The sequence below is a fragment of the Bombina bombina genome, chromosome 3 (assembly GCF_027579735.1).
Source record: "Bombina bombina isolate aBomBom1 chromosome 3, aBomBom1.pri, whole genome shotgun sequence".
Lineage (NCBI taxonomy): Eukaryota > Metazoa > Chordata > Amphibia > Anura > Bombinatoridae > Bombina > Bombina bombina.
Genome location: NC_069501.1, coordinates 29,881,370 through 29,905,554, shown reverse-complemented (window position 1 = coordinate 29,905,554; position 24,185 = coordinate 29,881,370).

The window sequence follows — 24,185 nt, the reverse complement described above, 5'->3', positions numbered from 1 at the left end:
CGCTTGGGCTTGGATCAGGACATCGGAGGAGCTCTTCTGGACGGATCGGTGTGATACCCGGTGAGGTGAAGACAAGGTAGGATGATCTTCAGGGGCTTAGTGTTAGGTTTATTTAAGGGGGGTTTGGGTTAGATTAGGGGTATGTGGGTGGTGGGTTGTAATGTTGGGGAGCTTGGGTATTGTATGGTTTTTTTTACAGGCAAAAGAGCTGTATTTCTTGGGGCATGCCCCACAAAGGGCCCTGTTCAGGGCTGGTAAGGTAAAAGAGCTTTGAACTTTAGTAATTTAGAATAGGGTAGGGCATTTTTTTATTTTGGGGGGCTTTGTTATTTTATTAGGGGGCTTAGAGTAGGTGTAATTAGTTTAAAATTGTTGTAATATTTTTCTTATGTTTGTAAATATTTTTTTATTTTTTGTAACTTAGTTCTTTTTTATTTTTTGTACTTTAGCTAGTTTATTTAATTGTATTTATTTGTAGCAATTGTATTTAATTAATTTATTGATAGTGTAGTGTTAGATTAATTGTAGATAATTGTAGGTAGTTTATTTAATTAATTTATTGATAGTCTAGTGTTAGGTTTATTTGTAACTTAAGTTAGGATTTCTTTTACAGGTAAATTTGTAATTATTTTAACTATTTTAGCTATTAAATAGTTCTTAACTATTTAATAGCTATTGTACATGGTTAAAATAAATACAAAGTTACCTGTAAAATAAATATTAATCCTAAAATAGCTATAATATAATTATAATTTATATTGTAGCTATATTAGGATTTATTTTACAGGTAAGTATTTAGCTTTAAATAGGAATAATTTATTTAATAAGAGTTAATTAATTTCGTTAGATTTAAATTATATTTAACTTCGGGGGTGTTAGTGTTAGGGTTAGACTTAGCTTTAGGGGTTAATACATTTATTAGAATAGCGGTGAGCTCCAGTCGGCAGATTAGGGGTTAATGTTTGAAGTTAGGTGTCGGCGATGTTAAGGAGGGCAGATTAGGGGTTAATACTATTTATGATAGGGTTAGTGAGGCGGATTAGGGGTTAATAACTTTATTATAGTAGCGCTCAGGTCCGCTCGGCAGATTAGGGGTTAATAAGTGTAGGCAGGTGGAGGCGACGTTGTGGGGGGCAGATTAGGGGTTAATAAATATAATATAGGGGTCGGCGATGTTAGGGCAGCAGATTAGGGGTACATAGGGATAATGTAAGTAGCGGCGGTTTACGGAGCGGCAGATTAGGGGTTAATAATAATATGCAGGGGTCAGCGATAGCGGGGGCGGCAGATTAGGGGTTAATAAGTGTAAGGTTAGGGGTGTTTAGACTCGGGGTACATGTTAGAGTGTTAAGTGTAGACGTAGGAAGGGTTACCGCATAGGAAACAATGGGGCTGCGTTAGGAGCTGAACGCGGCTTTTTTGCAGGTGTTTGGTTTTTTTTCAGCTCAAAAAGCCCCATTGTTTCCTATGGGGGAATCGTGCACGAGCACGTTTTTGAGGCTGGCCGCGTCCATAAGCAACTCTGGTATCAAGAGTTGAAGCTGCGTTAAAAATGCTCTACGCTTCTTTTTTGGAGCCTAACGCAGCCTTTATGTGGACTCTCAATACCAGAGTTATTTTTATGGTGTGGCCAGAAAAAAGCCGGCGTTAGTTTTTTGGGTCGTTACCGACAAAACTCCAAATCTAGGCCATAGACTTTGTTACAATATTTCCAATGATGATATGAGTAACATTTAAATTCCACCACGGCTTGTCTCATAATTATGGAGCATTCTTTTTTTTTTTTTTTTTTATTATTATTTTTTATTAATACAAGTAATAAAAAACACTACATTATCATGAGAATAGCAATTCTCAAACAGGTATACATAGTGCGTTATAACATCATTTTCATTTTTCAACATTTCCGTCTTTTTTCCAGATCTAATTCTACTGATTTGATGGCTAATTATGTCTTTAAAAGAATACTATTCTATCTTTCTTTCACCTGTTTTTCTTGAGTGAAAATCTATGTGGGAAGGGGAATAAGACAATGAGAGGGAGGGGGGATAAAAAAAAAAAAAAAACAAGAAAAAATATAATAAATTCATTTGACCTCTCTATTCTGTTCCTCTCCCCCTCCTTCCACTCATCATACTATAGAATTCCATTCACCTCTAATTTGTGCTTCCAGAAAGTATTCCGTATTCCTAAAGGGTTTTAAAATTTCCTTTTGAGATTCTATTGGTTGATTTTTTACATAGAGAGACCATTTTTTCAAAAAATATTCCAATTCTATTATTTACATCTGCCATGGTATCCGTTCTTTCTATATTGATCTGTTGCATTATAGTTTTCTTTAAATGTCTGATCGTAGGTTTCTTTCTTTTTTCTATCCAATTTTATTAACTTTCTTGACAGTAATATAATCATTGTTATTAATCTAGTTTCTTCTTTTTTTATTTCTGTAGGTAACTTAAAGATCAAAATGTTCTCTACTTCCAAGGTTATTTTCTTTTTAACGATTTGTGATATAAGTGTTGCTACTTGATACCAAAATTGTCTAATCTTTGGGCAAAGCCAGATATAATGTATTATATCCGGTATATTTTTATTGCATTTTATGCATATTGGTTTAGTCCTACTATCCCATTTTGCTCTTCTTGTGGGTGTAATATAGTCATGATGCAATAATCTTACATTAGATTCTCTTATCCCCATATCCAGTGTTGATTTCTTCACTATCTTTATGCAATTTGACATTTTTTCTTCGCCTTTTTCTATATTAATGGTCCTGCCCCATTTCCCTGTTATATTCTTTATACACAGTTTTGATTCTTTCTTTATTAGTTGGTTATATAGAGTTGATAATTTGTATTTTGATTTTCTACTTCTTTCGATGATGCTCTCCATTATCTTTTCTGTTGTGTTTCTCCCTAGCTTCTCTTCTTCTGTTTTAATAAAGTGTTTGATTTGTAAATAAGGTAAGGTCTGTCCCTTAAAAGTGTCTATTGTGTTAGATAGTTCCGTTAGTGTTTTGATTTTTCCTTCCACTTTGTTCATTACATCTTTCATTTGTCTAATTATTGGGTCGCCATCTTTTCTTTTAAAAGGGAAGTAATTTCCTGGTTCAAATCTGGGATTGCCCTGTATTGGCATATACTTTATGATCTCACTTCTAGTTTCTAATTGTTTGTTAATTTTTTTCCATGCCCATAACGTGTCTTTTATCATAACCTTATTCTTTTGTTCCTTCGTTAATTCCCTTACCGAGGCAAATAGTAAAAAGGGTAGCTTCACTGGATTAGCGAATTTCTGTTCTAATTCTGTCCATACTGTCTGGCCCTTACCCGTAATCCATTCTATTGCGTATTTTAGTAAAATTGCCCAGTTATAATACTGTATATTAGGAACTCCTGCACCTCTTAGTTCTTGAGAGGCCTGCAATTTCTTTAAACTTATCCTTGGTTTTTTATCTTTCCAAATGAAGTTTTTAATTATTTTATTTATGTTTAATAAATCCACCTTTTTTATTAAAAATGGTAACATTTGCATTGGGTATAATATCCTTGGTAATATCATCATTTTAATTAACTGTATTCTACCTGTCAAATTCAAATATAATTTACTCCATATTCCTAGATCTCTTTATTTGTGTAATCAGCGGATGGTAATTTATCTTATATGTCTTCGTTGGATCATTATTTATTTTTATACCCAGGTATGTTATATAGTCGTCTTCGACTTCGAATGGGTATTTCCTATTATCTTTTCCTCTATATAGCCAATAGATTTTGGATTTTGCTATATTTATTCTATAACCCGACAATTCTCCATATTGTTCTATGTTTGAAATAATCTGGCTTATATGTTTTTGCGGGTTTGAGACGAACAACATAAGGTCGTCTGCGTATAGAGCTGCTTTTATCTCTAGATCTTCGATAGTAATACCAAATGGTATTTGTTTCAATAAATGTATTAGTGGTTCTAATGATAGGTCAAATAATAATGGTGATAGCGGGCAGCCTTGCCTGGTGCCACGAAGCAATATTATAGAATTAGATAATTCTCCATTTATTATTATCTGTGTTTCTGTTTTAGTGTATAATTTTGTGATAAATTTTAGAAATGAGCCGTTAAAATTAAACTTCTTAAGTGTAGTTACAATGTGTTCCCATTCGACTCTGTCGAAGGCCTTCTCCGCGTCCAAGGACAGCAGGAAGGCCTCCGACAGCTTCCCATCTGGTCCTTTCTCTTTATTTAATCTGTATTTTTCTATTACCTGCAATATAGTCCTAACGTGCGTTGTAGATGATCTTCCATTTATAAAGCCCACTTGATCTCTTCCTATAATGTCTGAAATAATATTGTTCATCCTTTTAGCTATTATCTTCATGAGAATCTTGTAATCAGTGTTTATTAATGATAGTGGTCTGTAAGATTGTGGTAGGGTTGGGTCTTTTCCCTCTTTTGGTATAACCACTATATTTGCTGACTTAAATACTTGTGATATTGGGCCTTCTTCAATATACATGTTTATAAATGTATTATATAGTGGGTCTATCACTTTATCTACTATTGTTTTATAAAAGTCTATGGGAAGACCATTTCATCTTTTTCTATTCTTGCATTTACCATATCTTGTTGCTCTTTAGTTATTTTGGGTAAGTTTATTTTTTTTCCCCATATATTCTCGTTCTTATTATCTTTAATCTTTTCTGTATTATAGAGCTTTTGGTAATAGTCTCTGAATGTTTCCATTATTGTCTCTTTGTCTGTACTCATTTCTTTTCCTTTTAATATAGTCTTTATATTATTTTTAGGTTTTTGAATTTTTGTAATTGCTGCTAAATACTTTCTGGATCTGTTGCCCCATCTATAAAATTTCCCACTATTCCTTCTTATGTCATTTTGAGTTTGTAATTATGGAGCATTCTTAAAGCGTCCTTATTTATATCTTCAGCGGGAGAAACTTGCCAGGTTCAAACACTCACGGGTAATTTCACATCAGTCACAGACATTACGTTCATACAGGAGTGGAAATCAAAGCGGATATATTCAAAAGCAAAGTAATTTTTAACATGCTTCAAGCATTTGTATCATATCACATAAGGACATCCACCTCACCAGGAAGGCAAATGTATCTCCGTTGTGAAGTTATATTAAAGTTAAATTATAACGCAGCTTACTTATCCTGCGCTTACCTTGATTGTAGGTTCTAAGCAATTTTGCTTCTATATCCAACTTACAAGACAGCTGTAGTTTATGCCATCCGTTCCTCATTTTTCTCTCTGCAGTCGTGACGGTTTCCCTTCCGTGAGTGTACCTGCATTTCAACCACCGCTGTGATTCTAATATCTCCAGTGAGCAAAAAACATGGAGGGTACAGCTGTAACCCTCTCACAAACTGATTGCAACTAGCAATGTGCGTTTCACCCTCATTGGTGTATATTTCCAGGGCTTCATCCAACACGCGTTTCACCCTCATTGGTGTATAGTTCCAGGGCTTCATCTGGCTTGTTTCTAATTCGTCAGGTCACTGACTTTTGAGCTGTTCTGTTACTCCGCCCATACAGGTGAAATGGTATAGGTATCTTAGTATGCAGTGAGTCATTAACCAGTTGTTCACTATCTTTTTTCCAAGTGATTATTGTGTCTGAAAGTCAACTTATTACAAATAATTCTGCACAATATTGCAGCCATTTCTAAATATTTACAACAATAAATTCAACTTTACTTTTACATTTTCAAACACTTCATATAATGATGTAAGGCATTTTATACATTATGCATTAAAAATAACAATATCTGTTGTTTATTCAGACCTAGACATAAAGGTCACTGGGATAGATTAGACAGAAAACTTTAATACTATTTACAAAATTTAAAGGAACTGAGCATAATTTATTTCTTCATTTAGACCATATGGTTTTAAGGCTTTAAGGTCAAATATCCACCTACACTCCTTCTGTAGAAGTAATTTGTCAAGGTTACCTCCTCTGATGGACAGGTCTACCCTTTCCAAACCTAAAAACCTCCAAACCCCTAATGTCAGCTCGCAGGGCCCCCAATCTCAAAGAAATCCTTGTACATAGTCATTTTTCTAAAGAAGTAAAAATGGATTGGTTACAAAAATATAATGACAGAGAGGGCAACCTCAGATGCAGGAGATGTTCTGTTTGCAGTAATATGCAACAAGGCAGATTTTTTGTGGATACATTTGGAAAGACTTTTAAAATAAAAAGGAAAATTAATTGCAGAAGTGAAGGAGTAATTTATTTAGTTTTCTGTAATTGCCCCATGGATTACGTAGGGAAAACCTACAGGGAATTAAAGGAACGTATGAAAGAACACAAAAGGGACATATCAAATGAAATTAAAACTAGCAGTGTAGCAAGACATTTCAAAAAATTCCATGAGAGTAATGAAGAATCTTTAAGGTTTTTAGGTTTGGAAAGGGTAGACCTGTCCATCAGAGGAGGTAACCTTGACAAATTACTTCTACAGAAGGAGTGTAGGTGGATATTTGACCTTAAAGCCTTAAAACCATATGGTCTAAACGATGAAATAAATTATGCTCCGTTCCTTTAAATTTTGTAAATAGTATTAAAGTTTTCTGTCTAATCTATCCCAGGGACCTTTATGTCTAGGTCTGAATAAACAACAGATATTGTTATTTTTGAATGCATAATGTATAAAATGCCTTACATCATTATATGAAGTGTTTGAAAATTTTAAAGTAAAGTTGAATTTATTGTTGTAAATATTTAGAAATGGCTGCAATATTGTGCAGAATTATTTGTAACCCTCCATGTTTTTTGCTCAACGGAGATATTGGAATCACAGCGGTGGTTGAGATGCAGGTACACTCACGGAAGGGAAACCGTGGAACGGATGGCATAAACTACAGCTGTCTTGTAAGTTGGATATAGAAGCAAAATTGCTAAGAACCAACAATCAAGGTAAGCGCAGGATAAGAAAGCTGCATTATAATTTAACTTTAAAGGGACACTCAGGTTAAATTCAATTTTCATGATTCAGATATAGCATGTAATTTTAAACAACTTTCCAATTTACTTCCATTAAAAAAAATGTGCACAGGCTTTTATATTTACAATTTTTTAGTCTACTGAGCATGTGCAAGAATTCACAGACTATAAGTATTTGCATTTGTGATTGGCTGATTGCTATCACATGGTACAAGGGGAGTGGAAATATACATAACTTTAACATTTGTTATAAAAAAATCTACTACTCATTTGAAGTTAAGACTAAGTGCTATTGCATTGTCTTGTTATCTTGCATTTGTTGATTACGCAAATCTAATGTGTTGACTGGTCCTTTAATATAACTTCACAACGGAGATACATTTGCCTTCCTGCTGAGGCGGATGTCCTTATGTGATATGATACAAATGCTTGAAGCATGTTAAAAAATGACTTTGCTTTTGAATATATCCGCTTTGATTTCCACTCCTGTATGAACGCAATGTCTGTGACTGATGTGAAATTACCCGTGAGTGTATGAACCTGGCAAGTTTCTCCCACTGAAGATATAAATAAGGACGCTTTAAGAATGCTCCATAATTATGAGACAAGCCGTGGTGGAATTTAAATGTTACTCATATCATCATTGGAAATATTGTAACAAAGTCTATGTTTGCCAATACGGTATACCTATTGTCTAAGTGGGCCCACGTTAGTGTCTATAAATATCAGTCTGTGAGATCTTTGGTGGCAATAAAGTATTGATTAGTATAACTGAATCATTCTATATAATTATTGCAATACTAATATTTTGGATATTGTTTGTTTTTTTCTGAGTGTTCTAAGCTTTTCTTGAAGGTTCTTGTATTGCACTAGTTAGGTTAGAGCTGACCATATGCTCTGGCGCTGGATAAAGGAAACCTCATGTGGGTTGGTTGAGACCTACATATTTTTCTTTTAAGTAGCAATAATAAATTTATAGTTCCCCCCTTAGCACAATTTTTCCTGACAGATATTTAAGTAAATCAGGAAATCTGAATGAACGGGTCATACTTAAGGGAGTATTGCAATTAGTTGTTTTTATAAACTATATATACACACACATATATGTTACGGGTAAAGTCTGAAATCTGGGTAATCCTAGGATTATCCATGTAAAGCTGAGATTACCCAAGCGGCTCTGGGTAAAGCCCAAAGTAATGTAATTCCCCCATCTACACTAATTTTTTTTTTTGCCTCTACCTAGAGAGTTGAAGGAAGGCACCCCGCCGATGCTCTGGCATCCACCCCAAAATGTTTACATAAATTTTAGATGATAGATAGGGGATTGATAGATAGATAGATGATAGATAGATAAATAGATAGATAGATGATAGATAGATAGATGATAGATGATAGATAAATAGATAGATAGATGATAGATAGATAGATAGATGATAGATGATAGATAGATAGATAGATAGATAGATAGATAGATAGATGATAGATATATAGATATATTTTACATGAATTTTAGATGATAGATAGGTGATTGATAGATAGATAGATAGATAGATAGATAATGGACCTGCATTCCACAGTAAATAAAGTCTCCCTTGCATTAGGATTGGAGACATTCTGCCCATGCCTATGTATAGACTGGCTGTTTTTGGGGCCCTGGTGCCACTTCACCTTCTGCACCAGTGATAGTTCTGCCCCTGTATGGCAGCACCCAGTGATGCTATATCCGTCTGACACAGATGTAAATCAATAGACAGTGTCACTCAGGTGAAGCGTTCACTCACTTCTAGTTTACTGAATGTCATTATGTCAGAGAGGTTATATAACTGGGGTAGAGGCCGGGTTAGAGGGAGAATTATTAATATCAATATCCAGTAGGTCAGTGAGATCCGTTAATAGACTTGTATATGAATGTTAAACAGTTATAGTACATAGTTTTGGTCACATATGGTTCTTACCTAAAACTGCCAATTGTCTGTTTTATATGTTTTTAGTCACTAATCCTTTAATTCCCCTGTACTCTATTGGAGAAAGCCATTCCATAGGGCAGTACAATACAGTGTTACTGACCCAACACATCAATTGCCTAGATCAGTGCAGGAGCTGAGCTTTCTTTCTCATAGGAAAGGTAAATAAGGTAAATGCATTCAAAAGGTTTTTCTTTTGGTGTATGCTGGTGGCAAAGCCTGCTTACTTGCTGATATTTATATTATTTGTATATAAAACTTTATCTCATGGAGGTGCTGTACAGCTGGGGAAGAGCAGATGCTGCTATCTGCAGACCATTAGTGTAGATTACATAAGATATAGGGGACAATTTATCATAGTGCGAGCGGACATCATATGATGTTGTTCATCATGTCCACCGCACATACGCTGTCGGCATTTATCATTGCACAAGCAGTTCTTGTGAACTGCTTGTGCAATGTCACCCCCTGCAGATTTGCGGACAATCGGCCGCTAGCAGGGGGTGTCAATCGTATTTGATTTCTGTCCGCTGCCTCAGAGCAGGCGGACAAGTTATGGAGCACCGGTCTTTAGACCACTGCTTTATAACTTCTGTTTCCGGTGAAAAGAGGCTGCTCCTTGGGTGGTAACTAGCCATAGAACAAGCTATTATGCTGTTGTTCGTTCCCAGGTTGAGCGCTTCTCTGTTTTTATTTATGCAAATTATGACACTTAGTGAAGTCTCCCTATGTGTGATGTGGGAATCCAGACGTGGACCTGTTGCTCAGTGTGCCTAGAGGGATATGGCTGCACCTCACTGATGAGGCCCACAATAGGCAGAAACGTACGTCTGGGGTTTTGCCATTTCTCTCGTTCAGAGAGGGATTGCCTGGTATTTCGGTGCTGGACTGTACTGTGAAGTCAGGATCAGACTGATATGCTTCATGAAAGTTCTTCTCTGTGAAAGGCACATATTGAGCAAAAAGAGGCTGCTTCTTGGGTGGTAACTAGCCATAGAACAAGCTATTATGCCATTGTTCATTTCCAGGTTGAGCGCTTCTCTCTTTTTATTTATTTCTGTTTCCGGTGAGCCTGAAGGCTCGCACGGAAACAGGGTCATCAACCTCCATTTGGAGCTTGATAATTCGGCCCCATAGACTGAGATTTACTGTATAAAATAGTGATTCTCAGCCAGGGCATCAGGATATTATGGTGTGCGCCAGCTGTCATAGATAGACATAAACATACCAAACTATACATTGCATATTTATTTAAAGGGACATCAATTCAGTTTGTTTATTATATTTATGCATAGTACTATATATTATAGCATAGAATACATAATACATTTCAAGGACAGACATGACAACATTGTACACGTGTGTATTTCAGTTTTAGATAGAAGCATTTTTTGCAGTATACTTCCATTAGATATTAGTCATTACTGTTTCAGAAGCATATGCACATATGCTATGCATGACCAGAGGATTAGAATTTCAACACCTGCTCAGAGAGTTAGCGGTGGCTTGTATGATACAAGTCTTCAATGATACAATGCACACAACTGCCAGCTCTCGGATCAAATACTGAGCCTATAGTCACTCATAGCATATGTGCATATGCTTCTGAAACAGTAATAACTTTCACAAGAAGCATTTTTGCTAATAGAAGTATATTGTAAAAATGCTTTTCACAATGTCTTAATATAAAATAAGGGGAGGATCTGATTCGTCGCTGACAGCTCATTTGGTGTATTTTTACCTGTTCTTGACCAAGGCAGCTTTATCTCCTGAAACACATTGATTTGTATTTGTGATTAAAATAAATCCACTTGTACTATATCCAGGTTTTCAAGGAATAAATGTTCCTCTATGAGTATTTTCCATTGAGTGCCTCTTTATTAAGGTGATCTACACTATTGCAGCTTTGCTCCGTCAAGGTAAGTACCGCACCCACCTGGTGGGAAAACCCAGTAATTGAATAGATTTCCACACCCTTCTGCGCCATAGTGGTAGCCTGCACCGGCACAAAATACAGTCCATCTGAATCATGAAAGTTTTATTCTAACTCTCATATTACATAAAACTACATAACATGTTTTCTGCACTATGTATATATAGGTATTTATGTTTAATGTCCTTTTGAACTGAATAAAGTTCACTGACAGCCCTATAGAATGCTAATGACTGTTCAATATATTTCTTGCATGGAAATATAATATTCTCACAATGCGACGGGCTTTTCTCTTCTTTCAACCTTATCAACTGTGCTACTATGTATACGTTTTATTCATTCGACACTTGGTATTTTGTAGTGAAGGAACACAAAGAGTTAATGTATTTATTCATGTTTAATTTCATATTCCTAACTACACTACCACACATACAAACAATATCTAGGGTTTTGTCAGGGTTTCCCCCTGCTTTGTTTGCCATGTGCTGCTTGCAGCCATTTTACTCACCTCTCTTACTGAATCTGGTACAGAGTGTGTAACGCTGCTCTCTTACCTGCACGTCCTCTTGTGGCCAGACTGATGAGCATCATCAGTGTGAGACAGGTTGCAGTCTCAGAATTGTGATGTCATCACTTATTATTTAAAGGGCCTCTGTTCAGTATGCTTTTGCCCTTGCGTTGTCTTAGACCTGTTTGTGAGTGCCTGTGTTCCAGTTCCTGTGTATTACCTGGCTAGTCTGATGTCCCATCTGGTTCCTGATCTCTGGCTTGTTCCTGACTCTGCTGTTCTCCTTGTTCCTGATTCCGGCTGGTCTGACTACTTGCTTTGGCTCCTGACTCGGCTAGTCTGACTACCAGCTCTAGCTTTGACGCCTGGCTTGTTATTAGGCTTGTGGACTTTTATTATTTTTTGTTATTAATAAAAGGTGTAATTATTTTTTGTACTTCAAGTCTCAGTCTGATTCCTGGTACCCTGACATTACGCAAGGGCCACGAATCCTGATGGTGCTAATAATCCACCTTTACCTACCATCATTTCCAGGATGGATGAACAGGATCACTGCTTAAAACAATTTGCAAACCCTGCTGACTCGCACTGCACATTTGGATCGTAAAGTTTCACAAGTTATGGCTGCTCCATTTTCTGCTGCTGCACCTAGTCCTACCAGGAGCATGTCCGGTTCTGCACCAGGGTTTTTGAACCAGGTGGGCATTTTCTTTGAGATGTTACCTCAGGCGTTTCCCTCTGACAGAGCTAAGGTGGGATATCTCATCCTATTACTCTCTGACACAGCTCTTGCCTGGGCTAATCCCTTGTGGGAGACTAATAAACCTGTGATTTCAAATTACCCTGAATTTGTGGCCTCCTTTCGAAGGGTATTTGATGTTCGGGCTCGCCCTTCCTCTGCTGCTAAATGACTCATGTCCATTCAGCAAGGCACAAGAACTGTTGCTCAGTAAGCCATTGAGTTCTGTACGCTTGCCGCAGAGGTAGGTTGGAACAATAAAGCCCTTGTTGCTGCCTTCTTTCATGGGCTCTCTGATGCGATTAAAGACAAAGTTGTTGCCAGAGATTTACCAGAAGACCTCAAAGTTTTGGTGTCTTTTTTGATCCTAATTGATCAGACTAAGTGAGAGGCCCTCTTTCAAGGAGCGCTTGCGGAAGCCTCCTGTTCCGTTGTCTCCTACGTGTTTGTTCCCACCCATGCCTCCCTCTCCTCCCATGCCTCCTGGTCCCGAGTCACCAGGTACTGCTGAGCCGATGTAGTTGGGATTCACGCATCTCTCCATGGCGGAGTGGCTCTGCCTCTATAGCGACTTACAGGGCCACCTTTAAAATCTTGTTCTACATGGCCAGGAAATGCTCCACCTAAGGTCCTGCCTGGGGCAGACTTGGGTGGTTTATCCTCATCCCTGGAACCGCTAAAGAAGAAACATTTGGTCATGGTTGTCCTTTCCTGGGTGGACTCCTCCTTGTTGACTCTGGTGCTGCGGGCTATTTCATTGACAGTGCTTTTGTATCACAGCACTCCATTCCTGTATTGCCTCGGTCCGTTCCGTTTGCTAATCGGGCCATTGATGGAAGGCCCCTTCAGCCTGCACTCGTTACTTATGAAACCACTCCGTTATCCATGGCTGTTGGGGCTTTCCATTTTGAAACCCTCCAGTTCCAGGTGATTAACTCACCGCATTTTCCTGTTGTTCTGCATTATCCCTGGCTCCAAAAGCACAATCCCAATCTAGACTAGCGTAGGTCCGAAATTTTGTCATGGTCACCACAATGTATTTCCACTTGTCTTCGGAAACCAGTCAAAGTCCTGTGCACTTCTTTGGTATCTCAATTGCCTGAGGAGTACCAAGAGTGCCTAGATATTTTTGACAAGGAGCGCGCCAGTACGTAGCCTCCTCACCGGTCTTACGATTGTTACCCTCTCTCAGTTGCAGAGAATTGTCCTATGGTGGAGTATGTTGCCGATGCTCTGTCGCGGGGCATCATCCGCAAATCCTGCTCTCCTGCAGGGGCTGGCTGCTTCTTCTTCGTGAAGAAAAAAGGGTTGCGAGTTAAGACCATGCATCAATTATAGGGGTCTTAATCGTCTTACCATTAAAAATGCTTACCCTATTCCGCTCATTACGGAACTCTTTGACCGCCTCAAGGGAGCTTTGGTCTTTTCTAAACTTGATTTGAGAGGAGTATACAATCTCGTTAGGATTAAGGAGGGCCACGAATGGAAAACAGCATTTAACACCAGGAGCGGGCATTATGCATATCTTGTAATGCCCTTTGGCCTATGTAATGCTCCTGCTGTTTTCAAGGAATTTATTAATGATGTCCTACGAGATATAATGCAACAGTGTGTTGTGGTGTACTTAGACGATATCTTCATATACTCACCCACACTTGAGGCTCATCGTTCTGATGTTACACGGGTAAATGAGAATGGCCTGTTTTGTAAACTCGAGAAATGTGGGTTCCATCAGACTCAAGTAACCTTCTTAGGTTATGTAATCTCCGTTGCAGGGTTCTCCATGGATCCTGACAAGAAATTTTCTCCAGCAGAGTGAAATTATGAAATTGGCGAGAGGGAATTACTGCCCATGTTTTTGGCACTCAAGGAATGGAGGCACCTTCTCAAGGGTACTAGCATACCAGTGCTCATTCTTTCTGACCACAAGAATTTGACTTATCTATCTGAAGCAAAATGGTTGTTGTCCGACAGGCCAGATGGGCGCTATTTTTGTCTCGGTTTAATTATGTGGTCTCCTACCTGCCTGGTAGTAAGAATGTTAGGGCTGATGCCCTCTTTCAACAATTTTTGCCTCTGTCCAAGGAGGAGTCTGTACCTACTCCAGTTATACCTCCTGACCATATTTTGGCCACCATACTTACTTATTTGACTTCTCCCTTGGGGAGAAGATGCTGGCTATACAAACCAATGTACCTCCTGAGAAACCTAATGGTAAGTGCTTTTTGTACCTGAGAATCTTCAAACTAAACTATTGCACACTTATCACTATCCTAAAGCCGGAGGTCACCCGGTCAAGAACCAAATGATTTGGACTGTTACTCGACAATTCTGGTGGCCAGGTCTTTGTTCTGATGTTGCTGCGTATGTTGCCTCCTGCTCAGTCTGTGCACAGAATAAGACTTCTCGACGTCTTCCTGTGGGTCTTCTTCAACCTATTGCTAATGGTGATCGTCCTTGGACACATCTTTCCATGGACTTCATTGTCGAGCTCCCGGTTTCCAATGGCAATACTGTTATCCTAATGGGGATTGACCATTTTTCTAAAATGTCACATTGCATTCCGTTGATGAAGCTACCTACTGCTCAGGTCTTTCGTTTACATTGGTTACCCAAGGAGATAGTCTCGGACCGGGTTAGCCAGTTTGTCTCCAGATTTTGGCGCTCCTTTTGTGCTCAAATGGGGATCCAGCTTTCCTTTTCCTCGGCATATCACCCTCAATCCAATGAGGCTGCAGAATGGTCTAATCAAGCTATGGAACAGTTCCTCCATTGCAATGTCTCAGATCACCACAATAATTTGTCTGAACTGTTACCTTGGGCAGAGTTCGCTCGTAATAGTGCTATTAATGCTTCCTCCAAGTTATCCCCGTTCGTTGCGAATTATGGGTTTCAACCATCCTTGTTGCCAGATTCATTCATGTCTCAGGGTATTCCGGCTTTGGAGGAGCATCTCCAGCAACTCCGTTCCACGTGGGTGCAGATTCAGGATTGCCTTCATCGGTCTATGCAGTGCCAAAATTTCCAGGCTGATCGTAGGTGTCTGCCTGCGCCTTCCTACCAGGTTGGTAAGAGGGTTTGGCTGTCCTCCCATAACTTGAACCTTCGTGTGCCTTCCAATAAACTGGCTCCCCATTTTGTTGGTCCTTTTCGAATACTCAAACAGGTCAATCCTGTGGCCTACGCTCTTGACCTTCCTCCTGAAATGCGCATCTCCAATGTTTTTCATGTCTCCCTCTTGAAACCATTGGTTTGTAATCGGTTTACCACTGTGTTGCCATGTCCCTGTCCTATCTCTTTTGACAATCATGAAGAATATGAGGTCAGCAGCATCATTGACCCTCGTATGTCCAGGGGCTGCGTACAGTATTTGGTTTAATGGAGAGGCTACGGTCCAGAGGAGCGTTCATGGGTTCCCTCCTCTGATGTTCATGCTCCCGCCCTCCTCTGTGCCTTCCATGCCTGTTTCCCCAATAAGCCTTTTGTCCTCCCGCAGGGAGGGGTCATTGAGGGGAGGGTACTGTCAGGGTTTCACCCTGCTTTGCTTGCCATGTGCTGCTGGCAGCCATTTTACTCACCTCTTCTACTGAATCTGGTACAGAGTGTGTAACGCTGCTCTCTTACCTGCATGCCCTCTTAGGGCCAGACTGGAGAACATCATCAGTGTGAGACAGGTTGCAGTCTCAGAATTGTGATGTCATCACTTATTATTTAAAGGGCCTCTGTTCATTATGCTTTTGACCTTGCATTGTCTCAGACCTCTTTGTGAGTTTCTGTGTTCCAGTTCCTGTGCATTACGTAGCTGTCTAAGGTCCCTTCTGGTTCCTGATCCCTGGCTTGTTCCTGGCTCTGCAGTTCTCCTTGTTCCTGATTCCGGCTCGTCTGACTACTCGCTTTGGCTCCTGACTTCGCTCGTCTGAGTACCAGCTCCTGACTTGTTATTTGACTTGTAAACTTTTTATTATTTTTTTGTTATTAATAAAAGGTGTGATTATTTTTTGCACTTCCCGTCTCAGTCTGATTCCTGGTACCCTGACAGATTGACACCTCGACCATGTTTTCCTGGCCAGTTATGAGTTATACATGCTACAGGGTGTGCAGGGAGGAACATGTATTTTGCTGCTGGACATCATATGAATAGAGCTGCTGGACAGCAAAATACATGTTCCTCCCTGCACACCCTGCAGCATGTTTAACTCATAATTGTCCCGGAAAACATGGCCGAGGTGTCAACCCTTCATGTGGCTCCTTGTTTGAAGTCTGGACGCCCTAATGTATGCACCTATATACATATAGAGATGCATTTAGTTAAGCAGTATTAATACTTTATTGTTATGTTATTTATGTTATTTCATAACATTTGCAAAGGACCTTGATGGTCACAAGATTCTGCAGTGAAAACTTTCAAAATGGCTTCAAAAAGGGACCTAATGCAACAGTTTTATTTTGTTTAATCATATTGCAACTTAAAGGGGTCTGTTGAGTGTTAGCAGTTATTGCTGTGGAGGACTAGACCCCTACTAGGCCCTAAAATGAAGTTACTAACAGTACTGATATCCCAGTTAGTTTGCCTATATGGGCCCTAAAATTATGTTACTAACAGTACTGATATGCCAGTTAGTTCGCCTATATTTGACCTAAAATGAAGTTACTAACAGTACTGATATGCCAGTTAGTTTGCCTATATTTGCCCTAAAATGAAGTTACTAACAGTACTGATATGCCAGTTAGTTTGCCTATATGGGCCCTAAAATGAAGTTACTAACAGTACTGATATGCCAGTTAGTTTGCCTATATGGGCCATAAAATGAAGTTACTAACAGTACTGTTATCCCAGTTAGTTTGCCTATATGGGCCCTAAAATGAAGTTACTAACAGTACTGATATGCCAGTTAGCTTGCCTATATGGGCCCTAAAATGAAGTTACTAACAGTACTGGTATCACAGTTAGTTTGCCTATATGGGCCCTAAAAGGAAGTTACTAACAGTACTGATATCCCAGTTAGTTTGCCTATATGGGCCCTAAAATGAAGTTACTAACAGTACTGATATGCCATTTAGTTTGCCTATATGGGCCCTAAAATGAAGTTACTAACAGTACTGATATGCCAGTTAGTTTGCCTATATGGACCCTAAAATGAATTTACTAACAGTACTGATATCCCAGTTAGTTTGCCTATATGGGCCCTAAAATGAAGTTACTAACAGTACTGATATCCCAGTTAGTTTGCCTATATGGGCCCTAAAATGAAGTTACTAACAGTACTGATATTCCAGTTAGTTTGCCTATATGGACCCTAAAATGAAGTTACTAACAGTACTGATATGCCAGATAGTTTGCCTATATGGGCCCTAAAATGAAGTTACTAACAGTACTGATATCCCAGTTAGTTTGCCTATATGGGCCCTAAAATGATGTTACTAACAGTACTGATATCCCAGTTAGTTTGTCTATATGGGCCCTAAAATGAAGTTACTAACAGTACTGATATCCTATTTAGTTTGCCTATATGGACCCTAAAATGAAGTTACTAACAGTACTGATATGCCAGTTAGTTTGCCTATATGGGCCCTAAAATGAAGTTACTAACAGTACTGATATGCCAGTTAGTTTTCCTATATGTGCCCTAAAATGAAGTTACTAACAGTACTGATATCCCAGTTAGTTTGCCTATATGGGCCCTAAAATTTAGTTACTAACAGTACTGATATGCCAGTTAGTTTGCCTTTATGGGCCCTAAAATGAAGTTACTAACAGTACTGATATGCCAGTTAGTTTGCCTATATGGGCCATAAAATGAAGTTACTAACAGTACTGTTATCCCAGTTAGTTTGCCTATATGGGCCCTAAAATGAAGTTACTAACAGTACTGATATGCCAGTTAGCTTGCCTATATGGGCCCTAAAATGAAGTTACTAACAGTACTGGTATCACAGTTAGTTTGCCTATATGGGCCCTAAAAGGAAGTTACTAACAGTACTGATATCCCAGTTAGTTTGCCTATATGGGCCCTAAAATGAAGTTACTAACAGTAGTGATATCCCAGTTAGTTTGCCTATATGGGCCCTAAAATGAAGTTACTAACAGTACTGATATGCCAGTTAGTTTGCCTATATGGACCCTAAAATGAATTTACTAACAGTACTGATATCCCAGTTAGTTTGCCTATATGGGCCCTAAAATGAAGTTACTAACAGTACTGATATTCCAGGTATTTTGCCTATATGGACCCTAAAATGAAGTTACTAACAGTACTGATATGCCAGATAGTTTGCCTATATGGGCCCTAAAATGAAGTTACTAACAGTACTGATACCCCAGTTAGTTTGCCTATATGGGCCCTAAAATGAAATTACTAACTGTACTGATATGCCAGTTAGCTTGCCTATATGGGCCCTAAAATGAAGTTACTAACAGTACTGGTATCACAGTTAGTTTGCCTATATGGGCCCTAAAAGGAAGTTACTAACAGTACTGATATCCCAGTTAGTTTGCCTATATGGGCCCTAAAATGAAGTTACTAACAGTAGTGATATCCCAGTTAGTTTGCCTATATGGGCCCTAAAAGGAAGTTACTAACAGTACTGATATCCCAGTTAGTTTGCCTATATGGGCCCTAAAATTAAGTTACTAACAGTACTGATATGCCAGTTAGTTTGCCTATATGGGCCCTAAAATGAAGTTACTAACAGTACTGATATGCCAGTTAGTTTGCCTATATGGACCCTAAAATGAATTTACTAACAGTACTGATATCCCAGTTAGTTTGCCTATATGGGCCCTAAAATGAAGTTACTAACAGTACTGATATCCCAGTTAGTTTGCCTATATGGGCCCTAAAATGAATTTACTAACAGTACTGATATGCCAGTTAGTTTGCCTATATGGACCCTAAAATGAATTTACTAACAGTACTGATATCCCAGTTAGTTTGCCTATATGGGCCCTAAAATGAAGTTACTAACAGTACTGATATCCCAGTTAGTTTGCCTATATGGGCCCTAAAATGAAGTTACTAACAGTACTGATATTCCAGTTAGTTTGCCTATATGGACCCTAAAATGAAGTTACTAACAGTACTGATATGCCAGATAGTTTGCCTATATGGGCCCTAAAATGAAGTTACTAACAGTACTGATATCCCAGTTAGTTTGCCTATATGGGCCCTAAAATGATGTTACTAACAGTACTGATATCCCAGTTAGTTTGTCTATATGGGCCCTAAAATGAAGTTACTAACAGTACAGATATCCCATTTAGTTTGCCTATATGGACCCTAAAATGAAGTTACTAACAGTACTGATATGCCAGTTAGTTTGCCTATATGGGCCCTAAAATGAAGTTACTAACAGTACTGATATGCCAGTTAGTTTGCCTATATGGGCCCTAAAATGAAGTTACTAACAGTACTGATATGCCAGTTAGTTTGCCTATATGGACCCTAAAATGAATTTACTAACAGTACTGATATCCCAGTTAGTTTGCCTTTATGGGCCCTAAAATGAAGTTACTAACAGTACTGATATCCCAGTTAGTTTGCCTATATGGGCCCTAAAATGAAGTTACTAACAGTACTGATATCCCAGTTAGTTTGCCTATATGGGCCCTAAAATGAAGTTACTAACAGTACTGATATTCCAGTTAGTTTGCCTATATGGACCCTAAAATGAAGTTACTAACAGTACTGATATGCCAGATAGTTTGCCTATATGGGCCCTAAAATGAAGTTACTAACAGTACTGATATCCCAGTCAGTTTGCCTATATGGGCCCTAAAATGATATTACTAACAGTACTGATATCCCAGTTAGTTTGTCTATATGGGCCCTAAAATGAAGTTACTAACAGTACAGATATCCCATTTAGTTTGCCTATATGGACCCTAAAATGAAGTTACTAACAGTACTGATATGCCAGTTAGTTTGCCTATATGGGCCCTAAAATGAAGTTACTAACAGTACTGATATCCCAGTTAGTTTGCCTATATGGGCCCTAAAATGAAGTTACTAACAGTACTGATATCCCAGTTAGTTTGCTTATATGGGTTCTAAAATGAAGTTACTAACAGTACTGATATGCCAGTTAGTTTGCCTATATGGGCCCTAAAATGAAGTTACTAACAGTACTGAAATACCAGTTAGTTTGCCTATATGGGCCCTAAAATGAAGTTACTAACAGTACTGAAATACCAGTTAGTTTGCCTATATGGGCCCTAAAATGAAGTTACTAACAGTACTGATATGCCAGTTAGTTTGCCTATATGGGCCCTAAAATGAAGTTACTAACAGTACTGATATGCCAGTTAGTTTGCCTATATGGGCCCTAAAATGAAGTTACTAACAGTACTGATATCCCAGTTAGTTTGCCTATATGGGCCCTAAAATGAAGTTACTAACAGTACTGATATCCCAGTTAGTTTGCCTATATGGGCTCTAAAATGAAGTTACTAACAGTACTGATATGCCAGTTAGTTTGCCTATATGGGCCCTAAAATGAAGTTACTAACAGTACTGAAATACCAGTTAGTTTGCCTATATGGGCCCTAAAATGAAGTTACTAACAGTACTGAAATACCAGTTAGTTTGCCTATATGGGCCCTAAAATGAAGTTACTAACAGTACTGATATGCCAGTTAGTTTGCCTATATTTGCCCTAAAATGAAGTTACTAACAGTACTGATATCCCAGTTAGTTTGCCTATATGGGCCCTAAAATGAAGTTACTAACAGTACTGATGTGCCAGTTAGTTTGCCTATATGGCCCTTAAATGAAGTTACTAACAGTAGTGATATGCCAGTTAGTTTGCCTATATGGGCCCTAAAATGAAGTTACTAACAGAACTGATATGCCAGTTAGTTTGACCATATGGCCCTAAAATGAAGTTACTAGCAGTACTGATATCCCAGTTAGTTTTCCTATTTGGGCCATAAAATGAAGTTACTAATAGTACTGATATCCCAGTTAGTTTGCCTATATGGGCCCTAAAATGAAGTTACTAACAGTACTGATATGCCAGTAAGTTTGCCCATATGGGCCCTAAAATGAAGTTACTAACAATACTGATATCCCAGTTAGTTTGCCTATATGGTCCCTAACATGAAGTTACTAAAAGTACTGATATCCCAGTTAGTTTGCCTATATGGGCCCTAAAAGGAAGTTACTAACAGTACTGATATCCCATTTAGTTTGCCTATATGGGCCCTAAAATGAAGTTACTAACAGTACTGATATCCCAGTTAGTTTGCCTATATGGACCCTAACGTGAAGTTACTAACAGCACTGATATCCCAGTTAGTTTGCCCATATGGGCCCTAAAATGAAGTTACTAACAGTAGTGATATGCCAGTTAGTTTGTCTATATGGGCCCTAAAATGAAGTTACTAACAGTACTGATATGCCAGTTAGTTTGCCTATATGGCCCTAAAATGAAGTTACTAACAGTACTGATATCACAGTTAGTTTCCCTATTTAGGCCCTAAAATGAAGTTACTAACAGTACTGATATCCCAGTTAGTTTGCCTATATGGGCCCTAAAATGAAGTTACTAACAATACTGATATGCCCGTTAGTTTGCCCATATGGGCCCTAAAATGAAGTTACTAACAATACTGATATTCCAGTTAGTTTGCCTATATGGGCCCTAAAATGAAGTTACTAACAGTACTGATATGCCAGTTAGTTTGTCTATATGGGCCCTAAAATGAAGTTACTAACAGTACTAATATGCCAGTTAGTTTGCCTATATGGCCCTAAAATGAAGTTACTAACAGTACTGATATCCCAGTTAGTTTGCCTATTTGGGCCATAAAATGAAGTTACTAATAGTACTGATATCCCAGTTAGTTTGCCTATATGGGCCCTAAAATGAAGTTACTAACAGTACTGATATGCCAGTTAGTTTGCCCATATGGGCCCTAAAATGAAGTTACTAACAGCACTGATATGCCAGTTAGTTTGACTATATGGTCCCTAAAAGGAAGTTACTAACAGTACTGATATCCCAGTTAGTTTGTCTATATGGGCCCTAAAATGAAGTTACTAACAGTACTGATATCCCAGTTAGTTTGCCTATATGGGCCCTAAAATGAAGTTACTAACAGTACTGATATCCCAGTTAGTTTGCCTATATGGGCCCTAAAATGAAGTTACTAACAGTACTGATATCCCAGTTAGTTTGCCTATTTGGGCCCTAAAATGAAGTTACTAACAGTACTGATATCCCAATTAGTTTGCCTATATGGGCCCTAAAATGAAGTTACTAACAGTACTGATATCCCAGTTAGTTTGCCTATATGGGCCCTAAAATGAAGTTACTAACAGTACTGATATGCCAGTTAGTTTGCCTATATGGGCCCTAAAATGACGTTACTAACAGTACTGATATCCCAGTTAGTTTGCCTATATGGGCCCTAAAATGAAGTTACTAACAGTAGTGATATCCCATTTAGTTTGCCTATATGGGCCCTAAAATGAAGTTACTAGCAGTACTGATATCCCAGTTAGTTTGCCTATATGGGCCCTAAAATGAAGTTACTAACAGTACTGATATCCCAGTTAGTTTGCCTATATGGGCCCTAAAATGAAGTTACTAACAGTACTGATATCCCAGTTAGTTTGCCTATATGGGCCCTAAAATGAAGTTACTAACAGTATTGATATGCCAGTTAGTTTGCCTATATGGGACCTAAAATGAAGTTACTAACAGTACTGATATCCCAGTTAGTTTGCCTATATGGGCCCGAAAATGAAGTTACTAACAGTACTGATATCCCAGTTAGTTTGCCTATATGGGCCCTAAAATGAAGTTACTAACAGCACTGATATGCCAGTTAGTTTGCCTATATGGGCCCTTAAATGAAGTTACTAACAGTACTGATATCCTAGTTAGTTTGCCTATATGGGCCCTAAATTGAAGTTACTAACAGCACTGATATGCCAGTTATTTTGTATAGTAAATAACAAGAGGCATAGAAATGTGAGAATTGTGTTTATGTGCATGCTCTAAGCACACACTGATCTGTAGGGAAAATCAATTGCATAGAGAGCTCGTCTGATTACCCTTTTCACCTGTATCTAAGAGAGACCAAATGGGAATACAAAACTCTGCTCTACATGTTTTATGTTCACTTGACGCCTGAGTAAACAAACTACAGAAATCCTATGAATGACAACAAAAATACATACTGTGCACAAAGTACAAACGAGCTATTCATTAGCAAGATAAGTTTCAACATCCTTCACACACTGACCCAGAAACAGCATATAAAGAATCCACAACGCAAGGACAGGTATAAAGTAGTATGATGAATAGGCTGAATGTTACAAATAGAAAGCTGTGTGCTATTAAATAGTTTCCATTTAGGACAAGCCTCTATGTAACAAGTATTGCAGTTTCCCCGTTTACTTATAGCTGCACCTACTACATTTAATACTAAATATTTTATCATTTCATTGCACCACTCTCTCTTTAAAAGGGATGAAAACTGTCACAATTACCCGGACAGGAGTCACATGTACTCATTGTCACATGTACTCATTTTCACATGTACTCATTGTCACATGTACTCATTGTCACATGTACTCATTGTCACATGTACTCATTGTCACATGTACTCATTGTCACATGTACTCATTGAGGGTCTCACCTTGATCCTAGTCTGTAGTACAGGAGGAGGGTCTCTGCGAATAGTAATGATTCCCAATGTAAATGATGATAGAAGAAAACAATCAGGTAGATTAAAAGTTATGCGTGCTATAGAGAATTTAATGAAGGCAACAAAAGTTGCGTTATTTCACCCTCTATAGCGCAGCCATTACAAGTTTTGAAACAGCCAGCTTGTGCGTGCGATATGGTTGCGTTGAGCTCCATACCGCACACAATACAAGCGCTGTTTGACGTGCTCGTGCATGCTTTCCCCATAGACATCAATGGGGAGAGCGGGTCAGAAAAAAAAACTAACACCTGCGATCACGGAATGAAAAGCTCTGTAACGCAGCCCCATTGATGTCTATGGGGAAAAAAAAATATGTAAACCTAACACCCTAACATAAACCCTAAGTCTAAACCCCCCTAA